The following is a 15,639-nucleotide window of genomic DNA, read 5'->3' on the forward strand; positions in this document are numbered from 1 at the left end:
ATGTGATACAGATGAAGGTATGAATAAGAAGGCCGGGAGAATCCCTGAATGGGATTACAAATACACACATCTAAATTCTTTCTGCTTTACCACTATGCAAATCCAAAAAAACACAAAGCTTCAAAAGCAAGTCAGAATTTATGAAGTTTAACATTTTTTCTGGCGCTCTGCCTGTAAGGAAGGTGTTCTTTGTGACTTCAGCTCTTCTCTTTCTCAAGTTGCCTCCAGCAGTTGTCTGGGATGATTTATGGGGTCATGGCAAGTTTGCTTCTGAGTCTCAGACCCACATTGGGTACATATACGCTCTGTTAGAGATGGATAAAATTCAACATATGGATGTAAAACAGAGTTAAAGTCAGGGTGGAAATTAAAAGGAAAACTGAAAACAAACTTTAAAAGTCTAGATTTCTTATCGTTTGCAGGCAGAGAAAGAGAAATGTTGGGAGAATGAAACATTAATTGGCTGCCTCCTGCATGCCCCCTACTGGGGATCGAGCCCGAAACCCTGCCATGTGCCCTGGGAATTGAACTGTGATCTCCTGGTTCATGGGTCAATGCTCACCCACTGAGCCACACTGGCCAGGTGTGTATTTTTAAACTTTAAGCAATATTATACAACATGTATTGTTTGGTATAAATAGATACATATGTATAAATATAATAAGATGTATTATGCTGATGAAAGAACATTGAATATGACAGAGTCAGAAAGACTGGTAGCATAACAAAGAGGTAAATGGATTTCAATGCTTTCATATGGGGATATAAGAGGTTAAATTGTAAGTTCACACTTGTATATTATAGGAACTCAATGGTCTATTTTCTTCAGCCTATAACTTTACTATGAATTGTAGTTGTTCCCCCAACAATATATATATATTTGGGGGATTGACATTGGTTAATAAAATTATATAGGTTTCAAGTGTACAATTCTATAATATATCATCTGTATGTTGCCTTGTGTGTTTAACACCCAGAGTCAAATCTTTTTCCATCACCATATATTTGACTCCCTTTACCCTTTACTACCCTGAGTCCCCTTTCCTTCTGGTAACCACCATATTGTTGTCTGTATCTAGCGTTTTTGTTTGTTTGTTTATTTGTTCATTTGTTACTTTCAGTTTTGTATCTACATATGAGTGAAATCATATGGTTCTTGACTTTTTTCTGTCTGACTTATTTTGCTTAGCATTATATTCTCAAGATTCATTCATGTTGTCACAAATGGCAGTATTTCATCTTTTCTTATGACTGAGTAGTATTCCATTGTATATATCTACCACATCTTCTTATCCAATCATCTATCAAAGGACACTTAGTTGTTTCTATGTTTGGCAGTATTTTATATAAAGAGTGAATGCCCCAAACGTAATGTGAATAATGTTATTCATCAATATTTTGGATTCATTTTTCCTAATATTTAACACACACACAAAACAATATTTGCTACTAGAAGGATAAGTGCAGACTCATGAAATTATAAAGAAAATCAATTGTACACTAACTGGTTTGGCTCAGTGGATAGAGCGTCAGCCTGCGGACTGAAAGGTCCCAGGTTTGATTCCGGTTAGGGGCATGTACCTTGGTCACAGGCACATCCCCAGTAAGGGGTGTGCAGGAGGCAGCTGATCAATGTTTCTCTCTCATTGATGTTTCTAACTCTCTATCCCTCTCCCTTCCTCTCTGTAAAAAGTCAATAAAATATATTTTTTTAAAAAAGAAAAAGAAAATCAATTGTACTTCTGTATGCTGGCAAGAAAATGAGAAATAAAATAAAAATTTCCATTTTCAATAGCACCAAATACATAAACTTATTTATTTAAAAACACAGATCTGCCGAAACCGGTTTGGCTCAGTGGATAGAGTGTCGGCCTGCGGACTGAAAGGTCCCGGGTTCGATTCCGGTCAAGGGCATGTACCTGGGTTGCGAGCACATCCCCAGTAGGGGGTGTGCAAGAGGCAGCTGATCGATGTTTCTCTCTCATCAATGTTTCTGACTCTCTATCTCTCTCCCTTCCTCTCTGTGAAAAATCAATAAAATATATGTTTAAAAAAAATTAAAAAAAAACAAAACAAAAAAACAAAACAAAAAAAACAGATCTATATAAATGGAGAAATATGTTATGTTGATGGACTGAAGACACAAGTTTATTGATCTCTCCAAATTGATCTATAGATTGAACACAATCCCAACAAAAATCCCACTGGTATTTTTTTTTGTAGAAAACAACAAACTGGTTCTAAAATTAATATGGAAGCACAAAGCACTAAGAATAACCAAACTAATCTTCAGAAAGAAGGAAAGTGCTGGAGGATTATACTATTTGATTTATTTTACTCTTACTATAGAGCTAGAGTAATCAAGACAGCATGGTATTGGCATAATAATAGACAAGCCAATGGAACAGAAGAGAGTCCAGAAAAAGATTTTATATATATACTAGAGGCCCAGTGCACAAAAATTTGTGCCCTTGCGGGGGGGGGGGGGGGGGCCTCAGCCCGGCCTGTGCCCTCTCACAGTCTGGGACCCCTCGGGAGATAATGACCTGCTGGCTTAGGCCTGCTCCCGGGTGGCAGAGGGCAGGCCCAATCCCTAGGTGCAGCCCCTGGTTGGGCTCAGAGCAGGGCCGACTGGGGAGTTGGGGTGCCGCCCCCTGTCATGCACAGAGCAGGGTGGATCGGGAGGTTGCGATGCTACCCCCAGTCACGCTCAGGGTAGGGCCGATTAGGGGGTTGGGGCGCTGCCCCCATCACACTCAAGGCAGGGTCGATGGGGAGGTTGCAGTGCCACCCCCTGTTACGCACAGAGCAGGGCCCATCAGGGGGGTTGGGGCTCCGTACCCTGTCACCCACAGAGCAGGGCCGATCAGGGGGTTGGGGCCCTCCCCCCGTCACACTCAGGGCAGGGCTGATGGGGAGGTTGCGGCTCTACCCTGTCACACACAGAGCAGGGCCCATGGGGGGGTTGGGGCACCACACCCTGTCACACACAGAGCAGGGCCCATGGTGGCATTGGGGCACCGCACCTTGTCACACACAGAGCAGGGCTGATCAGGGGGTTGGGGAGCTCCCCCCTATCAGGCACAGAGCAGGGCTGATCAGGGGGTTGGGGCGCCTTCCCTGTCATGAACAGAGCAGGGTGGATAGGGAGGTTGTGGCCCTGCCCCCTGTCACACACAGAGCTGCAGGGCGATCATGGGGTTTGGGCGCTGCCCCCTGTCACGCTGCTCGAGGGGCCAGGAGGCCTTGCGGCTTTGCTGATCCCAGTGCTGGGAGGCCTCGCGGCTCCGCTTGACACCGGGGCAGTGAGGCCTCGCTGCTCCGCTGATCCTGGTGCTGAGAGGCTCTGCTGATCCCAGTGCCAGGAGGCCTCGCGGCTCCGCTGATCGCAGTGCTGGGAGACCTCACGGCTCCGCTTGACACAGGGGCAGTGAGGCCTCGCGGCTCCACTGATCCCAGTGCTGGGAGGCATATTACCCTTTTACTATATAGGATAGAGGCCTGGTGCACGGGTGGGGGCCGGCTGGTTTGCCCTGAAGGGTGTTCTGGATCAGGGTGGGGGTCTTGCTTGGGTGCCTGGCCAGCCTGGATGAGGGGATGATGGCTGTTTGCAGCTGGTCACACCCCCTTCAGGGTGGGGGTCCCCACTGGTGTGGCTGGCCAGCCTGGATGAGGGGATGATGGCTGTTTGCAGCTGGTCACACCCCCTTCAGGGTAGGGTTCCCCACTGGGGTGCCTGGCCAGTCTGGGTGAAGGGCTGAGGGCCGTTTTCAGGCTGGTGGGTGACTGAAGCTCCCAACCTCTCCTTTTTTCCTTTTTTTTTAAATTCTGGGATTTATTTACCTTCTATGGCTGTCACTGGAGCTGAGAGCCGGCTTTAGCTCTAAGGCTCGGCTCCAGCTCTGAGACCTCGGCTGCTGAAAGCAGGTTTCTGGGCTTTGTTTACCTTCTGTATTTGAAACTTTGTTGCGACTCCAGCTCTGAGATCCCGGCTGACTGAAAGCAGGTTTCTGGGTTTTGTTTAGCTTCTATATTTGCAACATTGTTTCTTAGAGAGCAAGCTCAGAGCTGGCTGCAGCAGGCGAGGAACGTTGGCTTCCTCCATCACTGGAGCAAGCAAGCCTCATGTTCACTTCAGTTGCCTGGCTGCCGGCTGCCATCTTGGCTGGCAGTTAATTTGCATATCTCGCTGATTAGCCAATGGGAAGGGTAGTGAAGTTACGGTTAATTACCATGTTTCTCTATTATTAGATAGGATTCAATGATTTTTTAAAATGGTGCTAAGGCAATTCAATGGGGAAAAAAGTCTTTTATTTTTTCATTTAATATAAACTTTATTTGTAAGCACTTTAAAAACTAAATTAAAATACACACTTTTTAGTGTGACTTTCTCCTCAGTATCAATATAAAAAGAAGTACAATTTCCATTCCTATAGCATAAACCTGTAATTAAAGGAGTTACTTTTGCCGTAGGCTACCCTTATTGTTTTTTAAAAATATTTTTTATTGATTTCAGAGAGAAGAAGGGAGAGGGAGAGAAACATCAATGATGAGAAAGAATCATTGATCGGCTGCATCCTGCAAGCCCCCTACTGGGGATCAAGCCTGAAAACCCAGGCATGTGCCCTGATTGGGAATCTAACCCTGACCTGGTTCATGGGTTGACGCCCAGCCACTGAGCCACACTGGCCAGGCAGAAAACTACTTTTTAAGTTTTCATATGTACATTTGTATCAGTGTAAATATGAATCTCAGGTCAGGTCACATTTGTGGTGAAGTGATGACCAGATATAGTATTCAAAGTTAAACTCACTGGAAAGATTTTCCTTTGAAGATTTTCTGTTTTTCAGTGATATGCTGGAGTGGGAAACTGGTATTACAGCTGCCCATTGGTATCATGTAGACCATCAGTAAACCAAGTCTGTGTGTTTTTTTCCGCTTCTGTTCAGTGGTCATCGGGAACTGATTTCCCATGAGACCATGGAAGAGTCAGTGGAGCAGCAGGAGTAGGTCTTATGGGAATTTGAGCCACTTGCTCATTCAGTTTATGCTTTCTCTTCCTGTATTTCTAGTTAATGGTGAAATGCTACTTCACACACTCAGCTTCATAACTCAGAAGACTGGCAAACCCATTTCATGATGAGCAGCTCTGGTCTTGGTCATTTAGTCACTTGGTGTCCTATAGCTGGATGTTCAATCTGTACCATAGCCCAGCAGAACTAGGAGCTATTTCTCAATGAAGAATCATAGTTGACAGAGGATGCTGGGGTCTTGCAGTGACTTTCCTTTTAGGGCTTTTCAGAGGGTGTACACAGCAGCCCTTTCTGCCGTGGATAATTCAAGGACCATTGGATCTGCTAGGCTGTAAGGCAGAGCTCTTTCTGGCTCTGGGCTGTACTTAAAAGTAGCAACTCTATTTGAATGTGCTATATTTTGCTTCTAGAATTCAGAGATTCTCCAAGTTTTGTGCTTTTTCTTTTTGGAAGCTAGTGCAACATTGTTTTTTGTTTGTTTTTTAATTAAAGCTTTATCATTGAACGTATTACACATGTCCCTTTTTTTTCTCCCATGACCCCTTATAGCCCCCCAGTGCTGCCGCCCCCAGGTCTTTACCACTCTATTGTTCGTGTCCATGGGTTATGCATATCTATATATATAAAAGCCTAAGTGACCGAACGACCGAATGACCGAACGACCAGTAGACTGGTTACTATGATGTGCACTGACCACCAGGGGGCAGACATTCAATGCAGGAGCTGTCCCTTGGTGATCAGTTCACTCTCACAGCGGGAGGGCCACTCAGCTGACTGATGGGCACCAGATGTCGGGCTCACGGCTGGCAAGCGCAGTTGCGGTGGCATGAGCCTCTCCCGCCTCCATGGCAGCGTGCTACTGAGTGGGCAGGCACCGCAAGGCTCAGATGAGCGGGTGCGGAGCAGCGCCCAGCTCAGGCTCCTTCCCGGCCACCTGCACTATTATATCCCTTGGGGGATGTCGGCTAGGCCTGCAGGGATCGGGCCTAAACTGGCAGTCCGACATCCCCTGAAGGGTCCCAGATTGCAAGAGGGCGCAGGCCAGGCTAAGGGACCCCACCAGTGCACGAATCCGTGCCTCTAGGGGCCCAGGATCCAACCTGCAACCAAAGTCTATACCCTTGACCGGAATAGAACCTGCCACCTGTCAGTCTGTGGGCCAACACTCTATCCACTGAACCAAACCAGCCAGGGCTATAATCTAGTAGTTTTGATGAAGAGAAACTAAAAGCAGTATAGAAATTATACCAGTACTCACTGTTCTAACCCTTTAGTCAGAAAGGACTGTTTCAAGGTGGCTGCTGCTTCACACAGGTTACAAATAACTAATACTGCTTTTTCATGGATTAAGTTTCTGCTCTTCAAGAAAGGTTTAGAGAAAAAAAAATCTCTTTCTTCAAAATAAAATATTTTTTACTGTATCTAAGAAAGAAAAAGCCAGTATTGGTATAAATGTTGCTTGGGCTAAAAGACAGGAAACAGACATTGTATGCCCATTAACTTTCTAAGAAATACAAGGTAAAAAGATGAAATCTTTGGTTAAGCTGTAAGTTTGTACAAAGAAGCTAGATTTGCTATTCTCAAAAAAGTGAAGGAACCTACTGTATCTTATACAGAAATAATTGAATGCTTTTTTTTCTCCACAAGAATATGACTTGAGCTTTGCTACAATTCATATTCCATGAAGGCATCTAAATCGCCCATCCGTGGGACAGGCACTTCTTTCTTCTTCCCCTGTCCGCGTATGCAGTGGTGTTTGTGTGTTTTGAGCCGGATGCTGCAGACAAAGGCCAACAAGTTATCTAGGACTCATCCCTGTTTTGCCAGAAGTAGGTCTGGGGGACGGTCATTTCCTGGGTCTTCTTCTCCAATTGAGTTCTGCAAATGTGCCGGGGTGGCCTTACACTTCTTCTCCCTCTGCAGGTGGTACTGTTCAGTTTCAGCCTGAGCTGCTTTGACCTGCTTCAGCCTCAGGTTCTTTGCTGTGGGTGTCGGGCCCTTCTTGGCGGTCATGCCTTGCCCTGCAGCAGTTGCTGGGTGTCCTGTGACTGACTGACGGTGGTGATGGCCTCTACTGCCATCTTTGACAGGCAAAGGAACTACTTGTGATCGTCTTTGTTAATTTGGATTAAAACAATGTAATAGGTTAATATTTGCACCAGGTTTCATGGGATGTGTTGACCTTTTCCACTAAATATGCCATATTTTTTAATAGTAGGTGTAATTGGAATCCCTATGAACGCAATTCATGATAATCCACAGTCATTATCCAAGAGTCGTTTGGCTCTTGCACAGGCCAAGTAGGATACTGAATAAAGATGCATCATCGTTGTGTCTTTCAAGTCTTTGATGGTGGCACTAATCTCTGCAATTTCCTTAGGGAAGAGTATTGATCTTGCAGCATGTGCTATATTGGTGGGCTGGGGGCAGTTCCAAGGGATTCCGGTTAGCCCTTGCTATCACAACAGCCTTCATAATGCTCTTAAAAGGAAGTAATGCAGGTATTCGGCCAGTTCCTGAGTATGTCTGTTCCAACTGTGCATTAACCAAATGGGGAAATAATGGCAGGATGGGTCTGTGCACCCCCTGGGTTTACTATGAGGAAGACCTTGGCCAAGGCTTCGTTTGTAACGAGAATCCATAAGCCCCGTTTTGACGAGTGAAACCTGTGGTATTTGGAATCCTCAGGGTTTAGCAAACCCAAAAAGGTCTGGGTATTTTCTTTTTCTTTGTGCAGTGCTACCCTGTTAAATGGCCACCATGGAGGCTTTTGGGTTCTCCACCTATACCTTGATGTGGGTGGTCAAGATCCCAAGCTTTTTTATGTTGTAAGTGCTTAAGCAGAGAAGGTAGGCCACTTAGCAATCTTTGTAATTATAGTTGCCATCAAACAATCCAGTGCAATAGCCATGTACCTCTCAACTCTTTATCTTTTACTGGCACTGCATCCCACACCGTTGATCTGAGCAATGGTGATTCCACTGCATGCCATTGCGTGCAAACAATTTCTATCATTTTCCTTTTTCTCTGGTAGGAAAATCATCTGTGCATTCATCAGATATGTGAGCAATCTAGTCCCGAAGTTCCTAAGTTCTGACTCAGGATCCCAGCAGATTTCAGCTTCCTCAGCCGCCCCCAATTCTGATTTCTGTCTCCTCAGCTTAGTGGGGCCACTGTGCTGTGCTCGAGCTCTTGCTTGCTGTGCTGCAGTTGGAAATGGTCGGTTGACAGAGAGCTTGGGCAGTGGTGGGACTCACCTCCGAGTTTCTCTTTATGTCACAGGCTTGTACTGCCCGTACTCAGTGCCTGTTGACAATAGCCTGATATATTTTGTCCAGGTTATAGTAGCTGACGGTGGGAGGGCTAGTTACTCTGTTTTGGCAGGAAGTAGAAATCCCCCAAGAGTCTAGATTTCTGAATATTTGGAAAACATGATTGTTCATGATTTCCTTGGGCTCCAGCAGAGGGAGGGCAGAGTAGACCAGAGCTATGTGAGGAGAGTGCAGGGTTGGGGGCTCCGGCGTTAGAGCTAAGAGGGCAGCCACCCCATTTCCTGTGCTGAGTGCTGCAGAGGACATCTTCCTTCTATAGACCTTTTTGTTATTTTTTTTCTATGCTACCTTTAAAAAGTATGGTAGTGAAATTGAAGTGGCCACCATTACATATGCTTATGTATGTAAAGGCTTATTTAACAAAAAGGCTTATTTTCCTTTATTTTTCTAAGTAAAAACGCTTTTATATAATATCAAGTGAAACAATAAAAATCTAAAATTATACATGCAATATGATTGCAGTCATATTTTAAAAATATGTGCCTAGTTAAGGAGAAAAAAAAGCAATAAGAAAACACACAAAAATGTTGACAGTTAATGTTACCAAATTTTCTGTAATGTAATAGTTTAACAATAAAAACCAAGAAATAAAACTTAAATATATATATTTAATGTTTTTTTAATTTTATTTCAGAGATGAAGGGAGAGGAAGAGAGAGACAGAAACACCAACAATGAGAGAGAATCACCGATCAGCTGCCTCTCGCATGCCCCGCACTGGGGACCGTGCCCTTAACTGGAATCGAACCCAGGATCCTTCAATCCGCAGGGCTGATGCTCCATCCACTGAGCCAAACCAGCCAGGGCCAATATTTTTTAATGAAAGAAGTAATAGTCACTGCATACAATCTGAACATTTAGGGAAAAATTTCTGGAGTCCACATGAATAGTGGCTCATCCCAAACTACATGGCGGGTTTTCACCCATACACGGCCAATGCCAGAATTCAGCCGAGGCAGGACCTTTTCCCTTTGTATTAAAACAGAGTAGAATTGATGTTAGATGTAGGCAGGGGCAGATCTGAAAGAGGCTTCCCATGTTGGAGGTTAAGGTTCATCTGCTCCATGGACAGACATCAAAATCATGGGGACAATGTAGCCCAGCAGCAGAAAAGAATCATCCTATTAAGTGGTTGTGGTTATAGGTGATTCCCCACTCTCATGTTATAGAACATTTTTTATTTAAAAAAGTGGGCAGGTGAGCCGTGGTCAGTTTGGCCCAGTGAATGGAGCATCAGCCCTGCAGACTGAAGGGTCATGGGTTTGATTCCGGTCAAGGGCACATACCTTAGTTGCAGGCTCGATTTCTAGCCCTGGTTGGGTTACGTGTGGGAGGCAGCCAATCAATGAGTCTCTCTCACATCGATACTTCTCTCTCTCTCTCTCTCTCTCTCTCTCTCTCTCTCTCCCCCTCCCTTCCACTCTCTCCAAAAATCAATGGGAAAATATCCTTAGGTGAGGACTAACAAAAAAATAAAAAATAAAAAGTAGTCAAGTGAGGAGAACTGTGGGAGAGAGGAAGAGTCCCAGAGTGTGAAACAGAGGGTAGTAAGATTTTGAAGAAGAAAACGGGAAAAACAAACAAACATCACAGAGTGGGGATTATTCAGTAAGCCCACGAGGCCACATGACTTGATTTTAGAGTAGGAAGGCCCCAGCTCTTGCCTACATACCTAGATGGATCCAGCAGAGTAGATAAAACCCTGTAGGTCCCCAATTCCCAGGATTGAGGTGATCTGGCCCTCTGATCAGGGGCCCATCAGTCAGGTGGGGTTATTTCTTTGCTGCACTGGTGATGAATGCTCAGCACTCCTTCATCCTCATAGCAAAGGCGATCCCTCAGCTCCTTCCCAGAGATTTTTCTTCCCTAAGACTTTGCTTGACTAGATAAATCTGTGAAAAATAAATCTGTAGGTTGCAGCTTTCCCTGTATTGTGTCTCTGAGGTTTGATCACTAATAAATATGGTTGTCAAGGCAACCAGGCAGCATTTTAGTCTCCTGACACCCATCTACCTAGGTTGGCATAAGTGGTAGGAATTTGGGGTAGCATTTGGTATTTTTGTTTTGTTTTGTTTTTGTGTTTTCTTTGTTGTTGTTAATCCTTACCTGAGTATATTTTTCCATTGATTTTTAGGGACAGTGGAAGAGAGAGAGAGAGACAGAGAGAAACATTGAGATGAGAGAGACACATCAATTCGTTGCCTCCTGCATGCTTCTCCCTGACCAGGGCCCCAGGCCAGGGAGAAGCCTGCAAACCCAGGTACATGCCCTTGACTGGAATCAAACCTGGGACCCTCCAGTCTGCAGGCTGACGCTCTATCCGCTGAGCCAAACCGGCCAGGGTGCATTTAGTGTTTTGTAAACTGCACCATTGGGTCCTCCTCCCCTCAAAAAAGCACATAGAAATGGCTACTCAGTGGCTGCCAAGGGTTACAGAATGTTACAGAATGTGCTAAGGGGAGGAAATAAGACATGAGAAATTGAATGTGCTTGGAGGGAGGGGGATGTATGAGGAACAATTGTGTTGCCAGGATATGAGGATTGTGTATGTGCTGGGAGGAGGGACTGACCTATGGAGGGGGGTTGCAGGGTTAGGAAACATGTAAGAAAAATTGCTAGATTGTCTTAGACCAGTCAGGTGTGACTCTGTTTACCCCCCCTTTGTGCTTATGAACTTTCTGCGAGCTTCTAAGGTAACACTGTTTTGCTATAAAAATCATAATGCACACTTGCTCTTTGCCACATGCCGCCAGGCTTCCCAGAGGGGGAAGGTACGGGCTGTGGTCAGCTGGCCAGCTTAATAAACGGCTTTCAAATTTAAATTCTGAGTCGGTGGTCTATCTCGTTGAGCCAACCCATAACAATAGCATAAATAAAGAACACATCAGAAGGCATACATAGCAGATTAGGGGAATCTGAGGATCGGATCAGTGAATTAGAAGACAGGGTAGAAAAAAATCACTCAATCACAGAACCAAAAAGAAAACAATTAAAAAACAGGAGGACAGCTTAATGGAGCTGTGGAACAACATGAAACATACGAATATTTGCATAGCAGATGTACCAGAAAAGGCAGAAAGGGAGAAATGGATAGAGGACTGTCGTGTATGTTTCCTTCCACGTCCTGCGTGGATCAGGGTTCGGGATCTGAAAAGAGGAGCCGCACACAAATGAGAGAAAAATGACACGAGATAATTTTGAAATATTGGGGGACCAGGCAGGCAAATCCAGAAGGACTTCCACTGATTCTCAGGCCGCTGTTATGCCCAGATTTCAAGATTCCCAAGAAACCACATCAGGGAGCCATCCAATTCGATGCAAAAGCATAAGAATCTGTATTTCAAGCTAGCTTGAGCTCTCCATCCACCAGACTCACCGACACATCGGCTAGCCAAGTGGCCAAGAGACCGAACCCCGCCTAGAGACGGGTTTTAAAGGGGGGGTTGGAGTAAGGGGAGGAGGAAGGACTGTGCTCTGCCGATTGGCCAGGCACAAGTCGATGTCTTGTTCCTGGGTGTGGCTAGCAGACTTCCGGGAAGAACCTTCTTGCCAAGCACGTGGCCCAGGTCGTAGCCCTTACCCTGGGGCAAGGTGGAGGGTGTAGCCCTCGCCCTTTCATTCCCCCCTTTGTCTTGGAACTTCCGGCTCAATCATGAGACGGACTGCATTTCTATTCCACCGGTGCTAGAGGCCCGTACTGGGCATATCTTAACAAATGGTCTGGTGGAAGGGGAAGAAACCATTTTAGCTTTAACAACTTCTATTGAAATAGGATTTTTCTTCTTAAAATTCCTCCATGGCTATCAAAAAGCCAAATCAAGATTAATTTATCTACTGTTCTGATGTTTGCATAAACACAACAAGAATGGTAACTGATTACCTTTGCTGGAATCTCATGGTTGAATCTTAATGTGCCCCATAGGGCCAGGAAGCCACGCCACCCAGCTGCCATCAGGCCCGCCTGCAGTATCTGCTGAGTTAGCTGAATCCCTCACCTGTAGCAACTCCACCTGAGCCCACGCTCCAGGCTTTAAGGCCCATCTCAGTAGCCCTCCTACTTGTTGCGGCCCAGAGTGTGTGGGGGTTCCGCAGGAATGCAGAGGCATCCCTACTGCTCCCTTTCTACTCTGACCAACCGCCAGTGATGGTAGGGCATCGGCCTGACACTCCAGCGCCAGCCATCTTCAGGGCTTCCAAGCAGGATACCAGGCTTTCTTCATGGCATTCTTACTGGCTTCAAGTCTTTAGAGCTCAGACAGGGCTCTTTAAAACATGATACTCCAGTCAAAGTTTTCCATTAATAAAACCACTATTAGGAACCGGTCTTATTGAATCTATGCAAAGAAATGTATTGCCATGTTAGCATTGCCAAATTTCAGAGGAATTACATAAGAAGAAAGACATACTGATCTACTCTAAGATTTTCTGACTTTCCTTGTCAATTCCTTCTAATTGTTGGCATTAAACTTTCTTTCTATGCATAACCATGCCTTAGACCTTCTAGTCTAAACAGGCTTTTTCCAGCTTACTACCCCTGACATGGGCATCATCACAAAGGCCTGCAAGACAGTATTACAGGCTGCCAACTGTTAGCTGCCTCTCAACAGAGACCAAAACCTGATGGGCACTGTTCCCTGCCCAGTTGGGCACCTGCCCTCTTGGCAGCTAGTCACCCTTTACTTTTGGGGGTCACCCCACATAGTTCCCTTCCAGGACAGCCAACATACATTCAAACCTGCAAAAGAATCAAAGGTCAATATAACATATCAATATAATGAAACATACTAAACATGTGATACTAAAGTCTATTCCTGATCTTCCTATGAATTGTCCTTGTCTTTTTGGAGCCATGTCCATGAAGATGCAGGCATTATCTAAGTCTATTCAATGTTACCAGCATCGGGCAGGTCGAGCACACTGTAGCTTGAGCTTGAGCGGGTTGTGTTGATCTTGATCGACGCTCCATTTGGTGACGAAGTCTTTCCGGATCGAGGATGGGTCTGCTGACCAGACGTGGGTGTGATGGACCCAGGTCGTGACGCTGTCTATCTATTTTGAGAGCGGTGGGGGTCTCAGCACCACGGTGTAGGGTGTAGGGATCCTTCCAACGTGGCTCCAGGGTCTCCAGGTGGTGCCTTTTGACGTAGACCCAATCTCCTGGTCTGTGCTGATGAGGAGTTGGGGTTGGGCCAGTCTCCTGGGTGGCACCGAGGCGCAGCCAAATGTCCTCGTGCGCCCTCTGGAGCCCTCTCAAGAAAAGAAACAATTCTTGCAGCAAGAAAGTCAGCTTTAAGGTTAGGAATGATAGGGGGTGGGGCCTGCTAAACATGATAGGAGAGCCACCCAGTCCCCGCCAGTTTCCATTGTTTGTTTCTACCAGTTCCCTTTGTGGCAGAGCAGCAACCAGGCCTCTTTCAAGGGAGTGCGCTAGGAGGGGGTATCAGCCCCTCCTTTGCTAGCAGCAGACAGGTACCAAACCCTTTCAGTACATTTGACCAGCTTCATTCCCGCCTATCTTTACAGATTCCAAGGCCCATTTTTTTTCTTCTTAATCAGTGCTGCCCTGTATTATCTAATTCAGCACAGGCAGGGGGAAGGGCCCATTAAATCTTTGCCTTGAGGAACTGTGAGCCCCATCCTTAAATGTCCCAATCAGACTAGAAAAGCCACAAATACCTTTTAAATTTACCCCAGAATTCCAAAATCCCAACCCAGCACAGAATATCACATAGAAAATCAAAGTTCCTGGCAAACAAACAGAGATGCTTATAAACATCAAATAAACATTTACACTTACACCTTTTCAGTGAACAAGTATTCTTACAGTCTTGGGATCTTGAGCAGATAACAGGGACACCGCCCAAGTCCCCTGATGGGGGCCTGACAGGAACAGATGTGGGGGCCTTCCCCACATCCCAGGACAGGATTCTTGACCTATGTCTTATTTAGATAGAAACGGTATTTATTACAAACAAACAAAAGACTCTCTCTAAGATCAGATGAAATTAGTTTCTACCTGAAATAATTGTACCAGTCCCTTTTAAAGAGATTAGCTTAAAAATAAACCCAAGAGGCAAGTATAATTCCTGCTTCATAGATGATTTGAACTTAAAAGTTTTAAGTTTCCAGCCAATAAGCCTGGCATAGCCGCTAAATTTCAAAATGGTCACAATTTTTCTGCTGGGGAAATCAAAAGCAACCCCCATAGCTATTCACATGTAAATTTGACTATCAACCTCCTGGTGGTACTTGCCTTAGGGTGGGAAATTTCAAAAGAGCCATTTTAAATCGCCTTGGGAAACCAGCCTGCATTTCTTTGTCAAGTTCTTCTCTGCCACTTTTTAAGGCCAAAACAGTCTCGGGTTTTTATTCTGTACACAGCAAAAGATCAGGTTCAGCTCAAAACTATGCGCACTCGTTTTTAAACTGGTCTTTTCCCTTTACACGTGCACAGAAATCCTGGATGCATTTTAAAACTTTTACATTTCTATCTGGGGCGATCTCTATGGGAAGGGCCTGGCTCCCGTCCAGAGTCGCCGCCGCTGCCGCTGGACCCCAGGTGTCCAGCCAGCGGGCTCCGCGGGGGACCTCCCCCCCGCCCCGATGCCGCCGGGAGGCCTTGCCGCTCCGCCTCCCGCGACCAACACTCCGGCCTCTCCTCCTGCGCTCCACTCGCTCGCCACAAGCCCGGGGGCGAATGCCGGCCCGCCGCTGCCACCGCCACAGCCGCCGCCACCCCCGCCGCCGTCGCCGCCGCCGCCGGAACCGCCTGGGCCCACGGCGCGGATGGGCTCCGGGGTGAGGGCTGCGCTCACCGCGCGCCGTGCTCCCGACTGTGCAGCAAGCGGCCTCGGTGCGCCAGCCTTAGCCTCCGCATCCAGGCGCATCTTTCCTCTCCTGTGGCCCGAGGCACAGTGATCCCTGCCTTTACACTCACATATTTTCACTAGACATTCATTCAGAGTTTAACAACTTCCCAACTCCTGAGGGAGCTCTAAAGCCTCCCCCAATCTCCTTGAAATGATCAATCACAATACCCAAAGGAGCAGTCTGAGTCCGTCCCATAACATCCGTCCAGTAAGTCCACAGAAAACAGAGAAACAGGCACAGACAAACAGGGCCCAAAGAACAGCCTTCCAAATCCATGGAAGCAACAGATGATGGCTTACGCCAAACCGGCGGGAGCTACACACCTCGTCTCAGATTGGGGTTTCTATAGACCTCCCGACTCCGCGGAAGCAAAATTACACCCCTACAGATGGAGGGCGAGGCGTC

The sequence above is a fragment of the Myotis yumanensis genome, unplaced genomic scaffold (genome assembly GCF_028538775.1).
Source record: "Myotis yumanensis isolate MYYU_CA2020_CCGP unplaced genomic scaffold, mMyoYum1.0.hap1 SCAF_3, whole genome shotgun sequence".
NCBI classification, from domain to species: Eukaryota; Metazoa; Chordata; class Mammalia; order Chiroptera; family Vespertilionidae; genus Myotis; species Myotis yumanensis.